Here is a 16478-nt window from a genome sequence, read left to right as displayed (position 1 = left end):
AGCCTAGATGACACTGGCTATCTACTGAGCATTCATTATAATTCCTGTGCAAGGAGGTTATATAACATTGCATCAAGCAAAACGTTTCAGTGCTTGGAAGAGGTATAGCAGTGTTTCCCAAACTTTGGTCTCCAGTTGTTTTTGGACTACATCTCCCATTATCCATGACCACTTGTCTTGAAGACCAGGAGGCAAAGTTACAACATTTGAGGCTTTTTGGTTTCAAGAATAGGTGAGTAAGAGGTGTAAAGCATGGGAGAAAGCAGACGGGGCAGAGTTTTTCTCCCTCTACTATAACTCATGGTTATCCACTGGCGCTCAATGTTGGAAGATTCAGGGCAGGCAAAATAATGTATCTTAACAAAGTCGCTGTGGTTAAACTATGGCATTTGCTCCCATAAGAGGCAGTGATGGTCACCAACTTGGATATTAAGTGGGATAGCTGTGGGGGCGCCGCCCCAGTGAAGGAGCACTACCTGAGTGTGCCACCGATCAGTGAAAAGGGCATCTCCTGGCTCGGCCAATCGCATCGCAGCGATGGGAAATAGGAGGCTGCTCCGTTTCCGCCGCCCCCGCCGCCCGCCGGGTTCCTCCTACGCGCTCGGCGCCCCGCCTCTCCACGTGGGCTTCCATTGAGAAGGCGACAAAGCGTCTCTCTCGCACTGTTTACAAGCAGCCGCGCTGGGAAGGATCCGAAAGCGACCTCAGGGGGCGGGATCGTGGGAGGAGGCGCTCGGGATTGGCGGGCTCTTCGCAAGGCAGGGCTCGGCTGCCCCTTCTTCCCAGGGGGCGAGTTATTCGAAAGGCAAGCTCCGGGTTCCTAATTTCCGTCTTCTGTTAGGCGCCTCTTTCTGGCGTGGTGGTGGAGGGAGGCTGGTGAATCTGACTGAGCTGTGAAGGAGCCGCGCTGCACTTGTCAGGATCCGGACCCAACAGTCTTTCCTCCTCACGTTTGCTGCTTGCTGCAAGCAGAACCTGGCTGTAAGTACTACTTGGCGATAAACTGTATTTGGTTGACCAATAAAATATGAAGTACTGCTTGTTATGTCGGATCCCCAACCTGCACATCTAACCTCTCCCCACCACCTCCACACCTGACACAAGTTTCTTTATCCGCCGATGGCGACAGGCTGGAGTTATGCTGTCGAGATGGATCATTAATTTGCTTACGCGATTGATCAATTAATTGCTGTTTTGGCGCCTTCTCTTGCATTTGCTTCGTTTTATGTCCCCAGATGCTTTTTGCGCGGTGCTAATTTTCAGAGCAGCGTAACGCGCAACAGGTTTAACAGGCGCCGGACTCCATAGGAGTATTCTTGCATTTTCACTTCTTGGATACCCCCGCTGCGCAGCCTAGAATCATTATTGCCTTTCCTACGGATGACGCTTTCCTAGCACTCCTTAGCTCTGCACACACGAAAAGATCAGCTGGGTAGGAGAGTCCCTTCGGGCTCCCTTTCCGAAGAGTATTGTTTAATTTCGCGTGCAGACTTTGATCTGATTTCTAGGCTTAATGAATCCGCCTGAGCGTTCTGATCCAATTAATTTAGATGTCGACTGTATCACTAATGTGAATGAATGAATTTCGAACACAGCCTTGGAGTAATTCCTCCCCCTTCTCCCCCCACTCTCTGTTTTTCTGTCGCTTTGTTTTTTTGTGTGGTCGAATATAGGTCACTTTAGACAACACTCGTGCAACCGTTCTTGTCTGTTCATTTTGGTTCAATCTAAATATTTAAACTTTTCAATTATGCCAAACTTCCTCACTTGTCCAGATCGATAAGGGAAGTGACTTTTTTTTAAATGAAAGAAAAAACTCTTTAGAATTTCACGTGTTCCAGGAAATCATACTTTTCAAGGGAATTTGTTTAAAACCAAAGAAGGGTGTTTTTAACAGAGGGTCCTCTTTGCAGTTCTGAAACCGTCAGGGCCTGTATTTGCAGACTGCATCGCACACATTTTTCCTACATGATATTGGGGCAATGGTATGTGAGGAGTACTTGTTTTGCCATCTGTACACCTTCCTGGAAGCAGCATCTTCCTAACAGGTCTAGGTAGCACAGCAAACAGTGGAATGATATTCACACACAAAGGTGTGTGTATTTTCCGCCTTGACCCATGTAAGAAAATTTTTGATTGTGATATGAAATAGTTCTGACTCATCTGCTCAACTATTCTCCCATCATTAATATCACCGACAGAGGTTTGGGCAGTCTGAAATAAGGGCCACAACTTGCAACAAAATGTAGCAACAGGAAGTTCTCTTGTTCTAGATTCCAGCCAGCCATGCCCTCTTCCATCCTACTATGTTTGTGTTTTCCCACATCAGCCAATCAGCATTGACTGAGCATTGAGTACGTTCAGTGGAGATTGGGCTGTTTTTGGTTCTCACCCCCTTCATTCCCACTCTTAAATTTTTTTGTACTTCCTGAAAAAGTTGGGGTTCCTCAGCTGATCCCCCGCACTTGTGCATGGATGGTCCCCTTTTTGCCTTATACAGATCAGCACTCTGAGAATGAGGTTGCTATTCGTATTTATGACTGTACCCATTATGCCAAATGAGGTGGTAGGGAGACAGAGGGGATGGGATTCTGGACTATACTATTTTAGACTTCAGATGGGGTGTCATTCTGTCGAACGTTGACCCATATTTTCTTTTAAAAGCCCTGGGTAGGGCTACAAAAAAAACCTTTTTACTGGATTTCTGGTTTACTACATGTTGTTGTTTTGCAAAGGAGAACATTCAGAAATGATATCCCCACCTGGTATGGCCTAGTAATCCACTTTCTCAACAAGTCATTAGTTTAGTTTTTTTATACAGTGGTACCTCTGGTTGCAAACGGGATCCATTCCGGAGGCCCGTTCGCGACATGAAAAGCCCACAACCTGAAGCGCCGTATCTGCGCAGCACCATTTTGTGCTTGTGCGCATGCGTGAAGCACAATTTAGCACTTCTGCGCATGTGCGAGCAGCGAAACCTGGAAGTAACCCTTTCCAGTACTTCCGGGTTGCCTCAGGACACAACCTGAAAAAACATAACATGAAGCAAACGTAACATGAGGTATGACTGTATTCTGCTTTTTCACAGTGAACTGTGCCCAAAGTGATTTGCAACTAACATCCAGTTATCAAAATGAAAAATGTCTATGTGTGTGTGTGTGTGTGAGAGAGAGAGAGAGAGAGAGAGAGACCAGTACAGTATACAAAACAGCAATAAATTCAAATACAGCCAAATCAATGAATATAGAATAAACCAATATTACCAGGATATAATCTGAGTTTAATATATAAATAGAGAGCAAAATGAAAGTCATACAGTGCAGAGGGAGTGGGGTAGGTCTTCTCACCAGGCTAGATGATTTACAATTGGCTCTCTCAACTACCCTCAGGTAAAGGTGAGTGCTGGGTAGGGCAAAGATGGTGAGTGCTCTTCCCCAGCCTCCTGGCAACTCCCGCACCTGGTGCTGGTCTTGTTGCACCGAGCTCACAAATGCCAAAGTGTAGAAGAGGGCAGGGGTGCACATATAACTGTGCTTCATTTCTAGTGATGCGAAAATTTCGTGGTTCACTTCCTCCTGCAGTTTAGGAAACTGGGCTGCAGCTATGCAAAAGAGAGATAATCTTCACCATAATTTTATCTCATTAAAAAACAACAGCAACCAAAGACTTGGAACCTTCCCTTGGGATCTGGCTCCAGATACCTGCACAGAAGCTGACAGACTGTGTTTAGTCTTATCCTCGGCATAATCTGTCTGGTGATCAGTCTCGGTTTTCTTAGAATATTTTCAGCGACACTTTTATCTGTGCTAAAATACATTTCTCTCGAGGCAGATAAGCTGAACTGCACATGCGGCACATTCTTCTTTAGTTTTCATCCGAATGTTGACAGAGATTTGCATTTTGCCTATGAGAACTAGCAGCAAAGTCAAATGGGGGAAAGTGTGACAGTGGAGGAAGGGGATTTGGACTTTGTGAGTAGGGAAACCCCCTTCTGTACCCAGCCAGACAGCTTGGGTGGCTGCTCGTTCGCTACTCCTATTTTTCTGGGGTTGGGTGAAAGTCCTTCCCAACACACCTGTTGGGGCCCTGAGAATCATGGAACTATAGAACTGTAAAGTTGGAAGGTACCATGAGGGTCATCTAGTTCAACCCCCTGCAATTCATGAATCTTTTGCCTAATGTGGGGCTCAAACTCACAACCCTGAGGATAAGAGTCTCCTGCTGTACCATCTGAGCTACCCCAGGGAATGGTGGATCGTAGCTTGATAGGAAAGGAGGTGTCCATTGTCCTGCTGAGCACCAGAATCTTCTAGGCATTCCAAGTTCTACTAGTGCATGCTTCTCAGATTGCAGGCCTTGCCCCTCTTGCTCAAAGTGCATCACATACATTAACTCAATTATCCTTCTAACACCTTCTGAGGTAGGCCGGCATTATTGCCCCCATGTATTCGATGGGTTGGAAAGCTGGTTGAAAATTAAAAACCCATTCATGTGTTACTTGTGTGTAGGGCAGCCTTGTGTGTTGGGTGCCCAGATGTTGTTGGACTAGATAATTTTATTTGTTTGTTTGTTTGTTTGTTTGTTTATACATATCCTGCCCATCTGGTTGGGTTTCCCCAGCCACTCTGGGTGGCTCCCAACAGTATATTAAAAACACGATAAAACATTAAAAACTCCCCTAAACAGGGCTGCCTTCAGATGTCGTCTAAAAGTCAGATAGTTGTTTATTTCCTTGACATGTGATGGGAGGGCATTCCACAGGGTGGGCGCCACTACTGAGAAGGCCCTCTGCCTGGTTCCCTGGAACCTAGAACTCCCATAATCCCTAGCTACCAGGACCAGTGGTCAGGGATGATGTGGGCCTAACATATGTGGACCCAAGTTTGAGAAAGGCTGGTGTAGGGCAATTGTGTCTTGACCGAAAAGTGAGACTGCACATTTAGCCCTGCTCCCAACATCACACCTGCTTCTCTGTAATAAAAACCTCAAGCCACAAATGCCTGCTGACACATACAGTAGGGGCTCTACACAATTGGGTCACCCGATTGTGCAGGTATCCTGTAAGTGTGATGTTCTTACATACAGCAGAAGCTTACGTGTTGTGTGTTTCATACAGACGACAGCTGACGGTGTGTGACTGTTCCAGGAAGTGGATGTGAAGTTGCAGGTGGGGCTGCTTCCCAGTCAACCCACAATTGCCTCACATGGAAATAAAGGCATGGAAAGGGCTGAGGAGACAAAGCGACTTCTGTAAAGCACAGGAGACAATTATGACTGAATTAACAAAGGAGCAAAGAGAGGAGAGTAACAGAGAGGAATTTACAGAGTTGCTCAAGGTGTTTTGATAACATCTTCCATTTTGTAGTTATTACCCTGATAAAGTTTTAATTAGAATGCTGCGGGCAATTCATTATTTTCTCCTCTTGGCACTTGTTTGAGGTTTACCTCGCTCTTCACCTTTTGTAGATATAAGAGTATGTTGTGAGTTCATGGTTGAACTGGGGTTTTGAACTAGGGGTGCCTCTATCATAGCTTATGATCTTAATCGCTGAGCAACACCAGCTTAGAGCTCAGAAGGTCTGTAGGCCCTGTCACTGCTGACATTTCATTCATATACCTTTATTGTTCTGCAGAATAATGTAAGTAAAAGGTGGTCCCCTGGTGTGAAGCACATACATTTCAAATTTAGACATAGGCCAGGAGGATGAGGACACAAGAAAGTGAGGTGGGTGGGAGGCAAGGGTAACAAAGTATGAATGTATGTAGCCTTTATTATGGTTGGGGGTGAAGACTCAATGATTTCTGTGAAAGGCAACACAAAAACATCAAGAGTAGCATTGCTGGATCAGACTGAAGGTCCATCTAGTTGAGCATTCTGTTTCTCCAAAGTGGCCAATCTCATCCCTCTAACTAGTATTGTCCCCCAGAGACTGGCATTTGTCCAAGATAATTCTAGACATTGCCTTCTTTACTAAGTAGCTTTAAGCTTTTTCTTTCTTTTTGCATTTGGAAAGCTTGGTCTGGCTGGGGTGTAATAATTTTGTTCCTTGGCATTCATAAAGGGATGCTGAGCAGTCTTCTGAAAACATTTTTTCCAGCCTCTTCAAAAGCCAAGTTTTCTGAGTACAAATGTTGCCGCCACTGTATGTCCAGAGCATCTTACGTAAAATGGATTATAGGTTAGCATCTGTTCATTGGGCCTGTTATTGGTCTTCCTACTAATTTTTATTGGTCATTTGAACCACTTGATTGTAATCTGCATTGTTTTTTCTCCCTGCTGTGCTAGCGCTTAAGGGGGGCAGAGGAGGAAAAGGGGGTGGAAATCAGCATAGGCATAAAGCACATTTCCAACACTGAGTGAATCTAGGCCAGCTTTCACGAACCTAGTGCTTTCCAGGGGTTTTGGACCACAACTCCCATCAGCCTTGTGCTGGGACTAATGGGAGTTTAAGCCCGAAACTTCTGGAGGGCACCAAGTTGGCAAAGGCCCCTCTGTACAGCATCTCCACTTCCTCTCTCCGTCTCTAATATTCAACCATTCCCACACATTGTTGAGTTTTCCCTTTTCTACCCTTTATGACACATTCAGACACACCTCAGTCATAAGAGCGAAGTCAAAATACAGTGGTACCTCGGGTTAAGAACTTAATTCGTTCCGGAGGTCCGTTCTTAACCTGAAACTGTTCTTAACCTGAAGCACCACTTTAGCTAATGGGGCCTCCCGCTGCCGCCGCACCGCTGTTGTGCGATTTTTGTTCTCAACCTGAAGCAAAATTCTTAACCCGAGGTAATATTTCTGGGTTAGCGGAGTCTGTAACCTGAAGCGTCTGTAACCTGAAGCGTCTTTAACCTGAGGTACCACTGTATTCTGGAAAAGATACACAGTAGTGGCATGTAGGTAAGGGAGGCTACCTATTTGCCATCACATTAAAAAAAAAAAAAGCTTGCACATGGAATGCAAGCATGAGGAGAAGAGGTTGTAGCCTGACATTCTCCCTGGCTTGCTAGCTTTCTAGCTTATGTATCTAGCATTAGGCTCAGGCCAAATACCAGTGTTCCTTGTCATTTTTATCCTTGCGATTAGACAGTACAGTAAAACCAGGAAACTGAGCTGAGAAGTGGCTTAGCTGTGAAGCCTGCCAACATTTGGAAGGTTTAATTTCTTCCCCTCTCCCCTTGCTAAAGCCCATTGTGGAGGCAGGTTATCTGAGCAAACAAGCAGGAAGACCTGCCAGGTCACAGTGCACTTTCTTTTTCCAAAGCAACTTGACATTCATGCCTTTGCTCTTAGTTGAGCAGATGAAATGTGTGGAAGTTCCCTCTCTGTAGCAGCCCCCAATTCACCATTGTGTTTTGACAGGAGCACCAGGTATTCTTCAGCTTTTCACAGACTTTAGCAAAGAATGCTTGCTTGGGCTGTCTTTGTGGGGAGCTGAGGAAGAACCTTCCTCACCATCCAAGCTGTTCCCAAATGAACCACCTGTGCGATGGCTCAGTGGTAGGACTTTTCATGTAGCAAAAATGGTACCTTCCACTCCAGATGTTGTGGACCACAGTTTTGATCTTAACTGACCATTGACTGTTGACTGGGGGCCGATGGGAGTTCTAGTCCACAACTTCCAGAGGATACTACATTGTTTATCTCTTGTGTAGAATTTCTTGGTTTCAGTCCCTGGCATCTGGTAAACACTTCTGCCGGGAAACAGCTGGAAACAGGCTGCTATTCACTGTGAGCAGTACTGAGCTATGTGGACCAATGGTCTGAAGCAGGGAAAATTTCCTGCCATTGTGTTTTCCACAAAGATTGCCTAAGATTGTGAAAGTAATATGGTTATCACCTCCTAGGCCGCTGCTAGAGCAAGTTATAAGTATTGAATCGACTGTACTATCCACCTTTTACCTCTGTTCTGTCTGCTTCTCTTCAGCAGATCTCATGACTTTTGAAACCCACAGCACCGAAACAAAGAGTCTTTGTCATAACAAAGGGATTATTCACAATTATTGCACTTGATGAAATGCTCAATTTTTCAAGAAGTAATCCTTAACCCTTTGCTTTTAACATACCACAGCTACTCAACATTGTTTAGAATTGGAAGCTATCTGTTTAGGGCTTCTGCACAATTGGTACCATTCCTCCTCTTGTACCATTCTTGTCACCTGATCATTTATTTCTGGACTTCCGAGGCCACCATGGGTCTTTGTTACTTTGGAAAGTGCTTGACTGCATTGCTCTCAAGTGCTTTTAAGTTAAATTGCACTCACCTATATTAGCAAAGTGGTTTGCCGAACAGACTTAAACTGGCTGCTTACGGGTTAAGATATGATTATACAGAACAGTGAGACAGGATATGAGAGGCTTCACATTCCACTTCTTCCATACTATAGGCAATCACTTTCTGTACCAGATAATTCCCTGCTGGAACTGGTCAGTTCTTACAGCTCAGCAATCTCCAGTCTTTTTATGACCGTGAGCAGATTTGGATTTTTGAGTAAGTTCTATGGATCCCATGCCTCTCGTCACTTTTCTCTCTCCTCCCTGGAGAAACAGAAAAATAGAATGTGCATGCACATACACTTTGCTTTTCCTAAGTGCCTCTGGTTAAAAGAGAGATCCAGTAGAATCAACCTGAGTCTTGAAAAATCCATAGAGTTGGAAGAGGAAGTGGGAAAGAGTGTCATTCTTTCAGCTTCATCTTTCAGCTCCATGTACTTTTCAAGGAAGAAGAAGGTAACCACTCTCACCAACTCAAGATCAAAGGGGCAGTGTGTGGGGAGGCTCAGAGAATTCATAGGTATCAGGGAAGACCTTAAGGGTGCTATTGAACCCACAGCTGCTGTGTTGGCAACCACTGTTACACCTGCAATATCTTCAGATGAATAAGAAGAGAACACAGTGCAGTGATGGGGCATGCATACTTTGCATCCAAATGGTCACAGGTTAAATCCTTGGGATCTCCAGGGAAAGATTCCTGTCTGAATCCTGGGAGAGTTGTTGCTAGTCAAAATGGGCAATACTGACCTAGATGAACTAATTTTCTGGCTGGAAGACAGCTTTTTGTGGTACATGCAACCTTATAAATCATACTGATGTTCATGATCTATATTTATTGGCTAGTGATGACAACCAGGTGCCTCACAGAAATAAACCAATGAATTTTACTGGGAATCTATTGCCATGTGAGGAATCCAGTTCATTATGCAACAAAATGAATTGCAGGCAAAAGGTCAGAGCAGGAGGTGAGGCAATCGGTCCATTGTTCCATAGGTAAATATGTATAGTAATGAGAGTTAAACAAGGCAGAATTTTTCTAGAAAGATATGTCCTGGAGGTTTAGCCTTCATCTTCTCTAAAGCTTTTTAATCATTGCTGCCGTGGCAAATATTTGCCAAGCAGTTCTTAAAAGTAAGGATGTTTGGCTTATTTCACAATAAGGACTGTAATGGAAACAGACCACAGATGATAGGAACCTGAAATGAATCTTCTATTGTAGTCCAAGGCAAATGAAACCATTTGTATCTTATTTGTGTTAACAGGAATGCCATACTTACTTATCTTTTGGTGCTGGACCGTTTTAATACATACTGTCGTCATATGTTTTAAGTGTATGTCTGAAGATAGAAATGTCCTTTCAAAAAAGAGCAAAGATGGCTTGGAATCTCAGGATTCCAACAAAAGCCTGTAGGTAAGTGCAGTGGGACCAGCATTTAGCCTGCAAGCTCTTTGTGGATGAATCATATATACCAGTAGTAAACTCATCATTTGTCATGGGTTCTGTTGGGCTCCCATAGAGTGGTCACTGCGAGAAAAGGGATACTGTACTAGATAGGTGTTTTGTCTGGTCCAACAAGGCTCTTCTTGCCCTTTGATGCAAAATACCAGAGCCAGAATGTCCACTGCCTACTTCTATTTCCTGATGGCATCCAAAAAAGTAAAATGGGAAAGCACCTAAAATCTCTCTCTCAAATCCCTGCTTCTTCTGAAATGAAATTTCTAATAACGCCCTGGCTCTAGATATTTTCCTAAAGACAATCCCATGCCCTTTGAGGCGTGGCAGTGGGTTTGAGTCTGTTCAGAACAGATCTGCAAGTGCCAAACTCTGACCCTGAAATTACCTACCTCTTTGGATTGACTGTGCTGATTCCTAGTTGCCATTCCAGAGACTGCCCAGCACAGACATTCTAATCCATCATTTGGGATTCACTGTTGTAATGTAGGCAGGTTTGGGTTAGCAATTGTGGATACCCTTATGTATCTGGAAACCAAGTGGCACCCATCAACATTATCTCTGCTCTCTGACCTGACCTGACCTGCACACTGGTAGGGAAGGTCCAGCAGGCGGTTGGTGGATTAGGTGTGCTCAGGGGTCATCTGCTGGTCATCCGCACATTTTCTTTTTGTAAAGAAAGCACGATTGACATATTTTGAGAAATGGTCTCAACTCCAAATGCTGCTGTTCAAATTCTACAGAACTGGTTTAATGTAATCTAAAGGTGGAAGGGAGAAGCAGAATTGAAATGCAATGATGAATATCGTTGGTTTATCTGTGAAACAGTGTCTGAACTGTTGAAGCAGTGCATGAAACTTCACCAACTAAAGCCCAAGCCAGAGAAAATAGTGGCCATGGTCAAGTCTGGGGTTTTGTTCCCATGGCAAACTTCTTATGCCCCATATATACCGTATTGGCCCGAACATAAGCCACACTCCCCCCCTCCCAAATTCCGAAAAGTTAAAGTGCGGCTTAAATTCACGACCTTACAAATATTGGCTTTTACAAGATCACTGCTGAAATGACATATGGTAAAACGGAACAGGTGTGAGTGCCTGCTGAATTTTTTTAAAAAAAATTATAGACACCTTTATTGGTTTTTCAGTTATTTTACAGCCATCCTTTTTATACATGTCAATATTCACAATAAACAATTGGACACAATGAACATTCCAACATTTGACATGTATGCATAAACTAAAGAGAAAATAAATATTATGTTACTTATCTACTTATTTTGTTGATACTTTGTTTGCACCTGCTGAATTTTAAGGGAGCAGCATATATTCAGGTATTGTTGTCCGTTGTCCCCCCCCCCCCCGCCATGAATTTAAAAGGTGCAGCTTATATTCGGGCCAATACAGTACATAGAGAATTATAATCAGCCATTGGTGGCAAATGATGAGTGTTCTGATCACCTTTGGGTATAATACTGACTTCTCGTGTTGTTCCATGCTTTAATCTGGACACTTAACAGAGTTGGAGTATGTGGGAAACTATCCACTGGAAACATTATTCTGGGTAGTAATTGACTGTTTTGGAAGCCATGATAGAAATGATATTTCCTATTTCTATCTCAGGTGTGATGCCAATTGTGTGTCATTTGTTTTCACTGGCAGTGCTTTGAGGCATTGAGCTGAAATGAAATGTCCAGTGGAAGACTGTGAAGGAGGAAGAGTGGAGATAGTATGATTTTTATCAATAAAATGTAAACTTATTGACAGCAATAAAGTCGTACCAGACTAAGCGTTAATTCAAGTTGTTGTGATTGTAGCTTTAGTTTCCAGTAAGCAATTGTGGTGTCTTGGAACATATCCAGATATATAGGTAACATTCCTTAAGCACACTTACCTGAGTGTAAGCTCCAGGCTTGAGTAAACATGCATAGAATTACACAGCACAAGAAAGTCAGACATAGTTCCATTTAAAAATGCTTAAGATTTGTCTATATATCTTTAAAAAGTAGGGTTATCCAAATCATTATTTAATAATAAATCGTACTCCTGAGGCTACAGAGTCAAGAAGAAGCAACAATTGTGTCTTGTAGAGCTGTTGGAATAAAAAACAAAAGGCTCTGCCTTTTTGCTACCTTTTTATTTTATTAACAAAGTCATAATAAAAGGAAGAAACCAGTAACAAAAAAAGAGAATAACATCACAAAATCAGTAACAAAAGAAAGCCTGGTTTTAAATATGTGCTACTGTAGCCAAGTTGACTTGCTTAAATAAGTCACTCCATATTCGATAGCAGAGCAGTTTGTTTTTAATTTCTAAATGTTTGTACATGTCTGTTACATTGTATTGTTCAAAATACTTAATGAAAATGCTTTTGTAAAAAGGTATCATAGATCAGAGTACAACTGAAATCCAAAAAGTTATAAAGCCAAGAATCTAACATTAAATATATTTCCTTAACAATGCCAATGATAAACTAACTCAATAGCTCAGTAAAAAATTAAAAAAATTCTGGACTTTCTTTACATTTGGTGCCTCCCTCTGTACATTTTCTTAATTAATTTTTCTACTCCAGTTCTGGTATGCTATGTCAGCATTTCAAAGTGTCATTTTTTCCTTTTCTTTTTATTAAGTCCCCACCCCGCCCAGGATCTGTTTGCAAGTGATTTTTATACATTAAAATCTTACACCACTCTCTCCCTGCCATGATTATTTTTGCTTGTTTTACATATCTAAAGCATTCGTATACCACCCTTCATCCTTTTTAGGATTTCAGAGATGTATCGCTACAACAATAAAAAAAAACCCTAAAAATCATTAGAATAGCTGAAATCTCAAGTTAGAATGCCTGGATACAGGACCAGCCCAAGACATTTTGGTACCTGAGGTAAAAACAAAATGGCACCCTGCCACAACCAGAGAAGAAGGGACAAATGAAGATCTACACCAGCAACAAGGGTGAAATAGAGATCTACATCAGGAAATGAGGGTTGGAGGAGCTCACACATGGGAAACAATCAGCCATGGAAAAAAGCTGTAGCTATACAGTGGTACCTCAGGTTAAGTACTTAATTCGTTCCGGAGGTCCGTACTTAACCTGAAACTGTTCTTAACCTGAGGTACCACTTTAGCTAATGGGGCCTCCTGCTGCTGCTGTGCTGCCGGAGCACGATTTCTGTTCTCATCCTGAAGCAAAGTTCTTAACCCGAGGTACTATTTCTGGGTTAGTGGAGTCTGTAACCTGAAGCGTATGTAACCCGAGGTACCACTGTATATTATTATTATTATTATTATTATTATTATTATTATTATTATTATTACCATATTTTTCCATGTATAAGACGATCCCATGTATAAGACGACCCCTATTTTTTTTGGGACTGCAACAAAAAAAAGGGGGGGTGTGATTGCCCAGATTTGTTGAGCTTATACATAGAAAAATATGGTGGTAGTAGTACAGTGGTACCTCGGCTTACATACGCTTCAGGTTACAGAACACTTTAGCCCCATTAGCTAAAGTGGTGCTTCAGGTTAAGAACAGTTTCAGGTTAAGTACGGACCTCCGGAATGAATTAAGTACTTAACCCAAGGTACCACTGTAGTAGTAGTAGTAGTAGTAGTAGTAGTAGTACCCCGCCTATCTGACTGGGTTCCCCCAGCCACTCTTAGCAGCTTCCAACATATAAAAAAAACATAATAAATCATGAATGCTTTCCTATACAGGGCTGCCTTCAGATGTCTTCAAAAGGTTATATTGTTACTAATCTCCTAGACATCTGATGGGAGGGTGTTCCACAGCATGGACGCCACTACCAAGAAGGCCCTCTGCTTGTTTCCTTGTCTGGTTCCCTGTAACTTCACTTTTTGCAGTGTGAGAACCACCAGAAGGCCCTCAGAGCTGGACCTCAGTGTCCCGGCAGAACGATGGGGGTGGAGACTCTCCTTCAGGTATACAGGGCCGAGGCTGTTTAAGGCTTTAAAGGTCAGCACCAACACTTTGAATTGCGCAGAGCATCTGTTTTGTATGCAGAAGGACTTGGGATCGATTCCCAGTGCTAGCATAAGATTCCTGCCTTAAAATGCTGGAGGGTCCCTCCCGGTCATTGTGGAGCTGGATGGACCCAAGGCAGCTTCATACATAATTATTTACCTATCATTTTCCAGTCCTGTATTTCTGCTGACTTGCCTCCAGAAAATAGGCATACCTGTTGTGGGGTGGCCAGGAATGTGTTCCTTTTGTTGATGATGATGATGGTGAGTCATTTGTCGTTCGGCACTTTGCTAAAATGGAGTTTGGCAGCACATTTGGTATCCCACTTGTGAAATGCTGAAGCACACAATATTTCTGGGCTGAAGGTTTTTAACTGAAGCAGACTTAGTCACTGGATTCAATAGAACTTACTTATGAGTAGACATAGTTAGGTGTTCAGCTTTTGTCTGGATCTAGCTTGAGTCCCGTTGATCTCAGTGAGTCTACTCCAAGCATGGCTAGATGTGGGTCTGACCCACTGAATGGCGCAAACCCATACCTGTTTTCTTAGACGTAAGCCCCATGTTACTCAGTAGTTCTTCCCTACTTGTAAGTGTGTATAGGATTGCAACCTTAACATCTAACACGCTGTGCCTGTGTCATGTGCTGCCCATTCATTTCCTGTCAGTCATTGTTTTAATGAAAGTTCTTGGTCACCATGCAATTTCTAGAATAAACAATAAAACATGTGCTCTTCCTGTGTTAGCAATGAGCAGGCCTGTCAGAATTGAAATCCAGAAACGCTGGTATTTTCCCTTAGGTTTTAATTGTACCTTTTTGAGATGTCTTTAAATGGGAGGAGTATTTCCTCTCCCAGGCTTGCTCAGCAGTGAAAATGTATTATTATGGACCTTTCTCCCATACTTACTTATAATTTCCTTTAAAACTTGTCGAAAAATGACCAGGGGAAGAAATATGGGGCTCAGTTGAGTAAAGTGGGAGTGTCTACCCCTTGAACTTCAATTTACAAGGCTAAAAGCAATTTGTCAAAAAGCATCCAGGGAGCCATCTTTAAAAATAAAATAATCATATTTCTGTCCCACTATTTCTTCAAAGAGCTCAGAGTGCACCCCAGAACAGAGCTTTGTTGTCCTGAAGAATGTGCAGCCCTAAAGTTAAAGATGCTTCATGAACCAGGAATGCCTAATAAGTTATTTCCCTCTGGGACCATCGTTAAATTGCCGCATGTCCCTGTGCAGAAGATTTAGCAGCCTGCTTTGAATTGACATTTAAGACCGATTGCTTTGTAGGCCTTAGGGCAGTTCAGTGCATAGTTGGCAAAAGACCACTTAGTCATGCAGCAGCCGTTCACATGCTGAAACATGGCGTTCTGTCTCTCGGACGATCCCATGCCAGCCTGCTATTGTTGCACCTTGTGAACTGCTCTGAGATCTAAATAAATAATATTCCTCATTCCTAGGTACTATGACATCACAAAATGGGATGGGTAGACTTAATGTGCAAAGTTTAGGTTGCCAGCTGCTAGACTAGTGTGACCCCTCTGCCCTCAGCGAAAGAATTCCCTTAAGAGTAACACGTTTCCAGAGTAATCTCGTGCATCTAGCTTTCTACAGGGGCACAAGTAGGCTTTATTTCACCTGGGTCAAAGACCCAGTTTGACAACCCCCCTTCACCTGGGGCAAAAAACCTGGCTAGCCCCCCGCCCCCAGCTACCACTCTGGTTTCTAGCATTTGAGTGGCCCTCAAAAATCCATGCAGCTGTTCATATAGATACTAGGAACGTCTGTGCATGTCAGAACTTTTGCATGGATAAGACCTATGAGGGATAATTGTACAACTTGCTTATGGTGGGAGAGAGTGGTCCTCTAAATACTTTAAACCAGAGGTGCTTAAAGTGCAATAGTAGTCTTAGTCCCTCAAGCCTCAGTGAGGTTATTTAAAGTTCCCCTTAGGTGAGTGCAAACATTCACATACAAGTACCAGTTCCCCTGCTTATCTCCCCCCCCCCCCATCACCATTACTGACCTCTGCACCACATCAAAGCAGTTTCCAAAATTCCTGGGAGTTTGGGGAGTGCCTTACTTATCAAGTTACTGAAGAGAAATTCCAAAGCCCCTCCGTATAACCCGAAACTGGTATTCAACTATGTCTTCCTCAGAGTAGACGCATTGAAGTTAATAAACATTGCTAAGTTAGCTCCATTAGTTTCAGTAGGTCTGCTTTGCACAAACCATAGATGAATACCACTCTCATAAGGCAGTTGTTTAGCCCCCAAGTCCATGAACCAAATCTCAATTTTAGCACAATTTATTACTTTATAAAAAGAGCATTTTCTTGTACCAAAGCAGAAAGTATTGAACATTTCAGGAGAAAAAAGCCATTAACTGTTCAATTCTGTACGTGTCTACTTTGAGCTGTTCCCTAGTTCACAGTCAGTGGCAAGTTAGATTCGCTGTGGAAAGGGAAATTGCTTTTCTGCCCATGCGAGGGCAAACCTTAAATAAATTTCTGGAAGCGTGACATTTGGATGTGGTACTCTTCAGCTCCAGGAGCCAAATATTATTGTGCAGAGTGAAGCATTACCTTGAGGATTATCGTGAAATATTGCACGTTTTAAATAATGCACGTAAAGCTACTGAAAGTGAATTGTACACAACATCTTTTATTGATGAAAACAGGAGGAAATTTGTTGGTATTGTTGTTTTTTCACATCAGGAAAATTCTGCCCTGCTTTTCCTCCGCTAGGGAGCTCAAAACTGCTAACAG

General features: G+C 42.9%; 1 protein-coding gene and 1 long non-coding RNA gene across 2 annotated transcripts in view; one reads left to right on the top strand and one right to left on the bottom strand.

Moving 5' to 3' along the window:
* The first annotated feature begins 619 nt into the window (after positions 1-619).
* Positions 620-16478, top strand: part of FRMD1 (FERM domain containing 1) — a 56235-nt gene continuing 40376 nt past the window's right edge. Inside the window, exon 1 of the mRNA XM_083496499.1 lies at positions 620-981. The gene's annotated coding sequence lies outside the window, so the exon portion shown is untranslated. The remainder of the gene's footprint in view (positions 982-16478) is intronic.
* LOC310703912 lies at positions 3260-4307 on the bottom strand. The gene is made up of 2 exons (XR_014524463.1): positions 3702-4307; positions 3260-3601 (listed from the first exon to the last, which is right to left on the bottom strand). It is a non-coding gene; the product is annotated as an uncharacterized lncRNA (long non-coding RNA).

The sequence above is a fragment of the Podarcis liolepis genome (assembly GCF_965112155.1).
Source record: "Podarcis liolepis genome assembly, chromosome: 3".
Taxonomy (NCBI): domain Eukaryota; kingdom Metazoa; phylum Chordata; class Lepidosauria; order Squamata; family Lacertidae; genus Podarcis; species Podarcis liolepis.
Note: the sequence above shows the minus strand (reverse complement) of the source record. Positions and strands in the feature narration are given on the sequence as shown.